This window comes from Ailuropoda melanoleuca, chromosome 16 (genome assembly GCF_002007445.2).
Source record: "Ailuropoda melanoleuca isolate Jingjing chromosome 16, ASM200744v2, whole genome shotgun sequence".
NCBI classification, from domain to species: Eukaryota; Metazoa; Chordata; class Mammalia; order Carnivora; family Ursidae; genus Ailuropoda; species Ailuropoda melanoleuca.
Window position 1 is genome coordinate 34,489,349 of NC_048233.1, and position 10,787 is coordinate 34,500,135.

Sequence of the window (10,787 nt, forward strand, 5' to 3'; positions counted from 1 at the left end):
AATGTTTATTATGATCCATTCTTGGATTTTGCTAAATTCTTTTTCTACATCTATTTATATAATCATGTGATTTTACCTTTTTAATCTGTTAATATGACAGATTCAATTAATGTATTTTCAAATGTTGAACCAGACTTTCATACCTGGGATAAATCCCACTTGCTTGTAGTATATAATCCTTTTTACATATTACTGGATTCAATTTGTTAACATGTTGCTGAGGATTTTTGCACCTACGTTTGTGAGAGATATTGGTCTGTAGTTTTCTTCTCTTGCAATGTCCTTGTCTGTTTTGGTATTAGGGTAAGCCTTGCCTCATAGGATGACTTAGGAAGTACTCCTTCTGCTTCCATCCTCTGAAAGAGATTATAGAGACCTAGTATAATTTCTTCCTTAAATGTTTGATATAATTCACCAGTGAACCTATCTGGGCCTGGTGCTTTCTCTTTTGGAAGGCTATTAATTATTGATTTGATTTATTTAATAGATATAGGCCCTATTCAGATTGTCTATTTCTTCTTGTGTGAATTTTGGCAAAAAAAAATTGGTCTGTTTCAAGTAGGTGATTGAATCTGTGTGCATAGAGTTATTTTATCCTTTTAATGTCCATGAGCACTGTAGTGATGTCCCTTCTTTGACTTCTAATATTAGTAATTGTGTCCCTTCTCTTTCCTTAGTCTAGCAAGAGGTTTATCAATCTTATCAATCTTTTTTAAAGAACCAGCTTTTGGTTCCATTAATTTTTTTTTCTATTGATTTCCTGTTTTCAGTTTCATTGATTTCTTCTCTAATTCTTACTACTTCTTCTCTTCTTCTTACTCTAGATTTACTTTGCTCTTCTTTTCCTAGTTTTTTAAGGTGGCAACTTAGATTATTGATTTTAGATCTTTCTTTTTTTTTCTAACATATGCAATTGATGCCATAAATTTCCCTCTGAGCACTGCTTTCATTGTACCTCACAAATTTGACAGGTTGTGTTTTCATTTTCATTTAGTTCAAAATATTTTTTTTTATTTCTCTTGAGATTTCTTCTTTGACCCACATGCTATTTAGAAGTATGGTGTTTAGGGGCGCCTGGGTAGCACAGTCATTAAGTGTCTGCCTTTGGCTCAGGGCGTGATCCTGGCATTCCAGGATCGAGTCCCACATCGGGCTCCTCTGCTGGGAGCCTGCTTCTTCCTCTCCCACTCCCCTGCTGTGTTCCCTCTCTCGCTGGCTGTCTCTCTGTCACATAAATAAATAAAATTAAAAAAAAAAAAGAAGTATGGTGTTTAATCTCCAAGTATTTGGGGATTTTCCTATCCTTCCGTTTTTGATTTCTTTATTAACTTCATTGAGGTCTAAGAGAAAAAATTGTATGATTTTATTCTTTTAAATTTCTTAAGTGTTTTTAATAGCCCAGAATATGGCCTGTCTTGGTGAATGTTTCGTGTGAGCTTGTAAAGAATGTAAATTCTGCTGTTGTTGGATTAAGTAGTCTATAGATGTTGGTAATATTCAGTTGATTGATTGTATTGTTGAGTTCAACTACGTCTTTACTGATTTTCTGTGGGCATGTCCATGTCTGATAGAGAAGTGTTAAAGTCTCCAAATACAATAGTGGATTCATCTATTTCTCCTTGAAGTTCTATCAGTTTTTTCCCTAATGTATTTTGATTCTCTGTCATTAAGTACCTACATTTCAAGTACTGTTATATCTTCTTGGAGACTTGGCTTCTTAATTATTATGCAATTCCCCTCTGTACCGCTGATAACTTTTCTTGCTTTGAAGTTGGCTCTGTCTGAAATTAATATAATGACTCTCACTTTCTTTGAGTGATGTTAACATTCCATATCTTTCTCCATTCTTTACTTTTTTCCCCCCATTCTTTACTTTTAATCTATATGTATCTTTATTTAAAGAAGGTTTCCTGTGGACAATATACAGCTGGGTTATGTTTTTTGATCTACTTGGACAATCTCTGTCAGAGATCTCTTAATTGGTATCTTTAGACAATTGATGTATAAAGTGATTACTGGCTGGGGCACCTGGGTGGCTCAGTGGGTTAAGCCCCTGCCTTCAACTCAGGTCATGATCTCAGGGTCCTGGGATCAAGCCTGCATCAGCTCCCTACTCAGCAGGGAGTCTGCTTCTCCTTCTCCCTCTGCAGGTCCCCCTGCTTGTGCACTTTCTTGCTCTCTCCCTCTCTGTCAAATAAATAAAATTTTTTTTAAAAAAATAAAAAATAAAGTGATTACTGGCAAATTTTAAATTTTTATTCTTTTCAAGTATGTTTTCATTTCCTTATAAAACATAGTTACAATAGCTGCTTAAAGTCTTTGTCTAATAATTCCAATATCTTAGCATCTGCTAATTCTTTTCCCTTGATAATGGTCCACATTTTGTTAAATGGTGAATAATTTTCAATTGTATACTGGACATAGTGAATGTTGTGTAGACTCTAGTTCCTATTATAATCCTCTGGAGCATAGTGATTTTTAACAGGCAATCAACAACGTTAGGTTCAGACTAATTTCTGTCTTGCTTTTTGTGGATGGTGGTTCAAATCTCAGTTCAATTCTAAAAACACTTTCTTTGCTTGTTTCAGCCTATCCTCACACAAAAAAAGTGATTCTGAGACATTTGCAGGCTTATACACAAAATTAGGGGAGCCTTTTCTTCTGGCTCTTTTTGCTCTGAGAATCTCTCTCCACTCTCTAGCCCCAAGAGGCTCCTTTGCTGTTTTCTTTGCCATAGGAGAAGGGCTTTCTACTGACATTTTACTCCTTCATGTATTCACTGCTGACATGCTGCTCTGTGACTTGGGCCCACCCTTGGGGCAAATTGTAAGGGGAAAAAATAGAAAATATATACTGTACATTCACTTTTGATTCCCTTCCACCAATTTTTGTTTCAGAGTCTTCAGGTCATCTTTTATTGTAATAAGTGAGAAATAAGGGTTATAGTCAGCCTACACCACCATGCTAGACCCTTACTATTTAAATCAGTGTTTCTCAAACTGTGGGTTTGACGACTTGTGAGTCATATAATCAATTCAGTGGAAACAATCAACAAAACTAAAAGGCAACTACTGAATGGGAGAAGATATTTGCAAATGACATATCTGATATAGGGTTAGTATCTAAAATCTATAAAAATCTTATCAAACTTAACACCCAAAAACAAATAATCCAGTTAAGAAATGAGCAGAAGATATGAAGACATTTTTTCACAGAAGACCTCCAGATGGCTAACAGATACATGAAAAGATGTTCAACATCACTCATCATCAGGAAATACAAATCAAAACAATGATAAGAAACCACCTCACACTTGTCAGAATGGTTAAAATTAACAACACAGGAAACAAGAGATGTTGGCAAGGATGTGGAGAAAGGAGAACCCTCTTACACTGTTGGTGGGAATGCAAACTCATGCAGCCACTCTGGAAAACAGTATGGAGGTTCCTCAAAAACTTATAGGACTACCCTATGACCCAGCAATTGCACTACTAGGTATTTACCCAAAGGATACAAAAATACAGATTCAGAGGGGTACAGGCACCCCGATGTTTATAGAAGTATTATCAACAATAGCCAAACTATGGAAAGAGCCCAAGTGCTCATTGACTGATGAATAGATAAAGAAGATCTGGTGTGTATTTTATATATAGGAATATTACTCAGCCATCAAAAAGAATGAAATCTTGCCATCTGCAACAATATGGGTGGAGCTAAAGTTGATTATGCAAAGTAAAATAAGTCAGTCAGAGAAAGACAAATATTGTATGATTTCACTCATATGTGTAATTTAGGAAACAAAACAGAGGAATATATGGGAAGGGGAAAAAGAGAGAGAGGGAAGCAAACCATAAAGAGTCTTAAGAATAGAGAACAAGCTGCGGGCTGATGGAGAGAGGTGGCTGTGGGATGAGCTAAATTGCTGATGGGTATTAAAGAGGTCACTTGTTATGATGAACACTGGGTGTTATATGTAAGTGATGAATCGCTAAATTCTACTGAAACCAATATTGCACTATATATTAACTAACCAGAATTATTTACTTATTTATTAAAGATTTTATTTACTTGAGAAAGAGTGTAGAAGTGGGGGGAGCAAAGGAAAGGGGACAAGCAGACTCCCCATTGAGCAGGGAGCCTGACATAGGGCTCAATCCCAGGACCATGTGATCATGACCTGAGCCGAAGGCAGATGCTTAACCGACTGAGCCACGCAGGTGCCCCATTAACTAACTAGAATTTAAATAAAAATTTGGAAAGAAAAAAAATCAATTCAGTGGATTGTTGCCTCACATTTAAAAAATTAAGTGTATTAGGGACTAGACTAGGTTATATCAGATTGAAGCACATGTAATAAAAGTAACTTATTTTATTAGCATCTTTATTTGATTTAATTTAACAAATATTTATTGAACATCTATTATGTATCAAAGACTGTTTTACATTATGGGAAATAGAGTAGTGAACATAACATACAAACATGCATATGTTTTTAAAAGGTGGATTGGAGGAGAAAGATATTTTTAATTTACTAGTAGATATTGTACTAAAATACACAGTTTAGTACTATATCACATGTTAGACAAATAAGGAGGGGGAAAAGTCTGTCATTCCTGTCTAGTCTTGTGTGGATGGATTCTGTGGAGCCTCGTGGGAAAGTGTGACCTCCTCCAATTTACCAGTTCACTGACATCCATGTGATGATAGCTGTACTGAATCAGAAATCTAAGTTTTCCAGGCAGTGATCAGTAGCAACATGAATGGGAGGCCAAATTAGAGCTAACAGCAGACAAAAAAGTGACTATAGCATGGTTTTTTTCCAGAGCTTACATAAATAAACCTCCCTCCCCCCGCAAAAAAATGCCCAGGTGGTTTTATACTGATTGTTTATGAAGATGAAGAGTGTTTACATCACATCATAGAATGGAAAGCTATAATCACTGCTGTTAAAAATCCTTCTACCACTCCACAATGAAGAATTGTCTGCTGACCACATTTATCTTTAAGCTGCAGGCCCCTCACATGGTGCCTGGGCTCTCTTTTCCCACAACCCCATATTCTCTTTTCTGGTAACCCCATCATCACATCCTATTTACTTCTTATATAGGACAGTGTTGCTCTTCCTGTCTTCAACTTCTTATTTTCAACTTCTTACCCCAGAGCTGATAGTACATAAACATTAAGACCCATTCCATCTATCACTCTTCTTCCCTTAGCTAGAAAGGGTTTTTCCCTTTGTGTTTAGGGTCAGATCAAATTTGGGGTCTTGATATGCTATTGGGAGTCCTATTTTGACCCCTAAACTTGGGAAAGGAGTAGAGCAAGGCCTTATTTTCCTCACGTCCAAGTATCCCCCAGGAGTGGAGGCAGAAGATATGAGGGTGTTTTTCTCACTTCAAATGCCTCTGGCAACCTATTGGAAAGCCAATATCTAACTGGGTCAGAGAATTAAATATAATAATATATGTTTTTCTCCTATTTTAAATTTTGTTGCATATATGCTTATTATGAGTAGAAATGCTACTCACCTATTTCTGATACAGGACTAATACTGAGATGGAAATACACAGCACAGCTTCCCATTCCATGCACATAGCAGAGATCATTAACTGAATCGCTCCCTGTAACCCGCTTCCTCCCCTCTCAACATTTTCCTCAACCCAGCCCTAAGGCAGCCACTGCCAATCAATCCATATTGAAGCAGGAGATGAATTTTATTTGTGCTCTCTATTTTTGGTCATGGCAAAAACTTTTCCGGAAAGTTGTGTTTTTGCCAGTTTTTACAAATAAATTTGCATTCCCATAAAGATAATTGTTGTTTGAAAAAGCAATGTCCAATCTAATTCCTTCAAATTTCTGTAGGCATCATTTTCAGCCATAGAAAGAATTAACTAAACATATGTAGTCAGAGAAAATATACACTTAGACGAACACAAAGATTCTTTTAAAAAAACAAATATTTCTTTCAAGCCTACTTCTTTAAAAAAAATACAGGTCTGGAAGCAATTTAGTAAATTTACCGCATGTAAATTATAATTAACTTTAGACAGAAATCATTTGTTTTCTTGAAATGAGGTAGATAAACTCAAGGGCAAGGAGATCAGATTCAAATCTTAATCCCAGGGTTAAGTGAGGCAGAAAGAGACCTAATATGCAATGCCAACTATAAATATACTATAAATATATGCTAGGCTGCTTGAATTGTTGTCACTGTCCACATGCTACAGTACTATTTTACAGTAATAAAATCTTACACATTTATGGCTTTGACTACACAGAGATTTTATGAATGTGATTATTTTAATTCAATCTGTTCAGCATATTTTTATGAGTGGAATTAGAATTTATATACCACAAGTTCCAAGCCTGAAAATGTAATATCAAATTCATTTAAAGTTTGTTAATATGGGTATTAGTGAAATTCTTAAATTAAAAATAATACTGATCATGGAGTAAAATGGATGAACTGAAACAGGAATTAAAATTCTGCTTCAAAAAAAAAATTGTGCTTTAGAAAGTCCACTCTATTTAGACTCCCTTCTGGGAGGATCTTCTGCTCAAAGCTTTTGCTGAGTGAACAACAGACCCTATGCTTCCCCTCTCTACTCCATAGATGGCCAGACAGGAGTCAACAATTAGTTCTAAGGTAACACATAATTAAGTCCAACAGAATTCTAGATCATGACTTGGCATAAAGACTCTACACAGAAAGAGGAGAGCCAAGCCAATCAAGCTTATCTTGGAAAGCTAAAAATAATAGATATGGCAGAAAATGCCAGTTGGTGGAGAGCTGTGCATCTGGAAGGTCAAGTGGACCCAAGGGTTAGAACAGCCATTTTGGACCATGAGTAAGATAAGTAACCAAAGGTAAATTTTGGGAGAAAGAGAAAACACACAAAAGCATAGAGAAAAACAAGTAACTGAGCAGCATCTAAAATTTAAAGTGTAGTTGCATCTCTCTGTCTATCATGGAGTCTGAGGTCATTGACTTTTCTGGCGACATCTCTCAAGGATGAGGTTTTGAAAATTCTGTCTGTGCAAAAACAGACCTGTGTTGGGCAGTAGATCAGGTTTGAGGCATTTGTCACAATTGGGGACTACAATGGCCATGTTAGTCTGGTGCCCAACATTCAGTGCTCCAAGGAGATAGCTGCAGCCATCCATGGAGACATTATTCCAGCTATGCTTTTCATTGTCCCCTTTTCTATCATATTTTCATAATTATCCATCTCATAAATATAGAACATGGGCAAGAGGAGGTCAAAAGTAAAATTATTTTCTCCTATTCTGGGCCCCAATCTCCTCATGTCTTCTTAAGACATTGCCTTATCAGATACACATCTCTGCGATCACTCTTTTCACTCAGCCCAAATACATCATTAAATCATTCCCATCTTAACTCTTACAGCACTGCATCTTCCTAGTTAAGACTTTTTTCCCCTTCCCTTCTCAGCTAAAGCACTTTGAAAGCCTATAGATGTGTCTATATATCACATCTCTCACATAAGTGAATGAATATGTAAGCTAATGACTGCCAAATCTTAACCTCTACTCCACATCTCTCTCTCATCTACTTAACATATATTTCTTACTCTCTACTAAACATCACCATTTGGAGGTCTCACAAGAATCTCAACTCTACATGTTCAAAACTGGATTACTTATCTTTACCTTCAAATCTTTGCTCTTGTATCCTCTATCCTATTTAATACCAGCCTATCTACCCAGTCACTCAGTTTGGAAATCTAGGAGTCATCCTAAACAACCACCTAGTTCCACACACTGCTCGCTAAATCTTGTCAACTCCACCATATTAATTAAATTCCACCAGCTCTTTCCAAACCTTGTTTTCTACCTGCTGCAATCTTCATTAATGCCTTTTGGCCTCTGATCTGACTGGTGCAATGTTTTCTAACCTGGATTTCTCTGGTTCCTGTTTTATTCCTTTCCAAGCCATTCATGAAACAGCCTTTGGGGTGATCCTTGTTTGTCACTTTTCTACTAAAAATGATCCAGTAGTTCTCATTTGCATGACCTTCTGGATAGGCTCCCTTCCTAACTCTCAAGATTTTCATCTTTTGTTTCCAACATGAAGGTTACACTAAACACCTTAACATTACTCAAAATAACCCTTACTGTTCCCTCTGCTAGAATTTGCTTTCCAATTTTATATTCTATACATCAACCAAGACTTAACTTAAAAGTTATCTCCTCACTGATGCTTTTCCTCATTCTTTTTACCTCCTTCTCATTTCTTGTCTTAGCTAACACTTTATAAATTACAATTAAGACTATAACCCCAAACACATTGTGTTGTAATCAGTTACTATTTATCTGTCTCATCCAAGAGACAGTAAGAAACTTAAAGATATATCTTTACTTAGTCTGATGCCTGATATATAAGTGGAATTCAATAAATAAGTGTGAAATTAATTGATCTTTCAATTTGTACTATTCTTATCCAAGGTTGACATTGATTTTGTGTTATGGATTGAATTATGTACCTCTAAAATTCATATATTGAAGTTCTAATCCCCCATACTTCAGAATGTGATCTCATTGGAGACTTTGTCTTTACAAAGGCAATCAAGATAAAATGAGGTCATTGGGGTGGGCCTTATCCAAAAAAACTGGTGTCTTCAGAAAAAGAGGAAAATTGACCATAGAGACACAAATAGAGGAAAGATGATTTAAAGACATGAGGGAGAAGATGGCTGTCTACAAACCAAGAAGAGAGGCCAGGAATAGCTCCTTCCCTCATAGCCCTCTGAAGGAACCAACCCTGCCAACAGCAGTAAAATACAACTACCTGTGCACTCTTGTTATACTTCTCCTATAAAACTTCCAGCAGATCTTAGAAATACTTCATTAAATTTAAATTCATAATGATGTCACCTGAGGCTTACTTTGCATATTCTCTGGCTCTACTACTTTTTTCACCACATATTACTTTCCTTATAGACATTCTCTCTCTAGTTAAGTTAACCAGTCAATACACCCTATATAACTTCTTCTCCCTGGACTTACAAACTTTATAATTCACTCATTTTTCAGACACTGGCTGAAACCTATAGGAGTCAACAAATTTGTCCCACGTCATGAGGGCAGAAAAGTATAGAGCCATCAAATATAGTCCTTGACCACAAGAAGCATGAGATCTAGCATAAGAGACAAAATAAATATAGATCTTGAAATTATGACACATATGTCCAAAGATGTTTGTAATCCTCAAATACAAGCATATAATCTCATCTGTGATCTCATAGCTAAAATTGCTAATATAATAATACAAGCACTGCAGGGTTGTTTTGACAATTAAATGAAATAAGTTATCACAGAAAGCAGCACTGTTGCACGAAGGTATGTGGGTTCTGCGTTTTTGTCTAGACTTTCTTACCTGTCTATGACTCACATTCACACACTAGCCTTGAAGCACTCACAATTGAAAATGATATCTCAGCAAATATTATGTGCCATGGAATTTTAAGTCTCCTTGAAAATCCTCAGATGCCAAGAGTTTACCCTATACAAATGGATACCACTTAAGTAGGAAGGAGGGGTTGAGAGGAAGGAGAAGGCACATTTACTTAAGTTAGAAGACACCTGATTAAACAAATTAAATAGCTCATTTTTATAGGAATTTAAGAACTTTTAATATGTGAATGTGAATTGTGAGTATTTAAGGAAGCTTATAGTATTAAATAATTTTCTCAATTTATATAATCACAAAGACCTTTTTTCACTGATTGATGGATGGGAACACTATTGCTCATTTAACTAAGACTGGGAATTCTGGTTAGCAAAACAAATTCTAAACTCAGTGCACAAAACCTTCACATCTTCCCTTTTACCTTTTTTTTTTTTAAAGTAGGCTCCATGCCCAGCATGGAGCCCAACAGAGGGTTTGAACTTACAACCCTGAGATCAAGACCTAAGCTGAGATCAAGAACCAAATGCTTAGCCAACCAAGCCACCAGGCACCCCTTAATTATAATCACCCTAGTTTGTAACCTGTCCTGCATTTCCACAACTTCACATTTCTTGTGCATGACATTCAACTTGCTTGGTATACCCTTTCCTCTTCTCCCCACCTCCTCTACCATTCCCAGCCCACAACAAACTGTATCTCATCACCTCATCACTCAATACACTGGAAAACACATACTTCTTTTTTTCTCTGAAGACTTCCTTTAATCTCCAGATTTATTTCTTATTTCTTCCTCTATACCCTAGTTGAACTTCAACCTATTTACATTCTAGTACATTTCATGGGTAGAAAATTATTGGTTTGTGGCTATTTTCCTTACTAGCTTGTAACCTTCCCAGAGGCAAGAGCTGAATCTAATTCCTCTTTCAATAGCTACCACTCAGCCCAGTTGCAGGCCCACATTGTATCTTCTCAATCCACCCCAACTGAATGAAAGAATAGCATAGTGAAAGTTAAACAGTACAAATACATGGAATTAGGTTTTGACTATAAATGATTGACATCTGATCCAATGAGCAAGGGATATTAGAAAGGTCATAAATGTCTCACCAAATGGCTGGCCATAGGAAGTAGGCTGAAAAGAAAAAGAAGCAATGAAAGAGATGATGAAATGAAAGAATTAAGGAAAGTGAAAGATTTGTGGATCAATCAAAGCAGGTGCAGTGGGTCCCAATATTAGAAAGACAAGGCATTTGGGGTCAGAAACATTATTTTTAGAGTTTAAGATTTAGAAGTTAATGTATGAATGCAACAGACCTGTAGGAAGATTTGGAGAAGCCTCAGAAGCTAATCAGTGAGA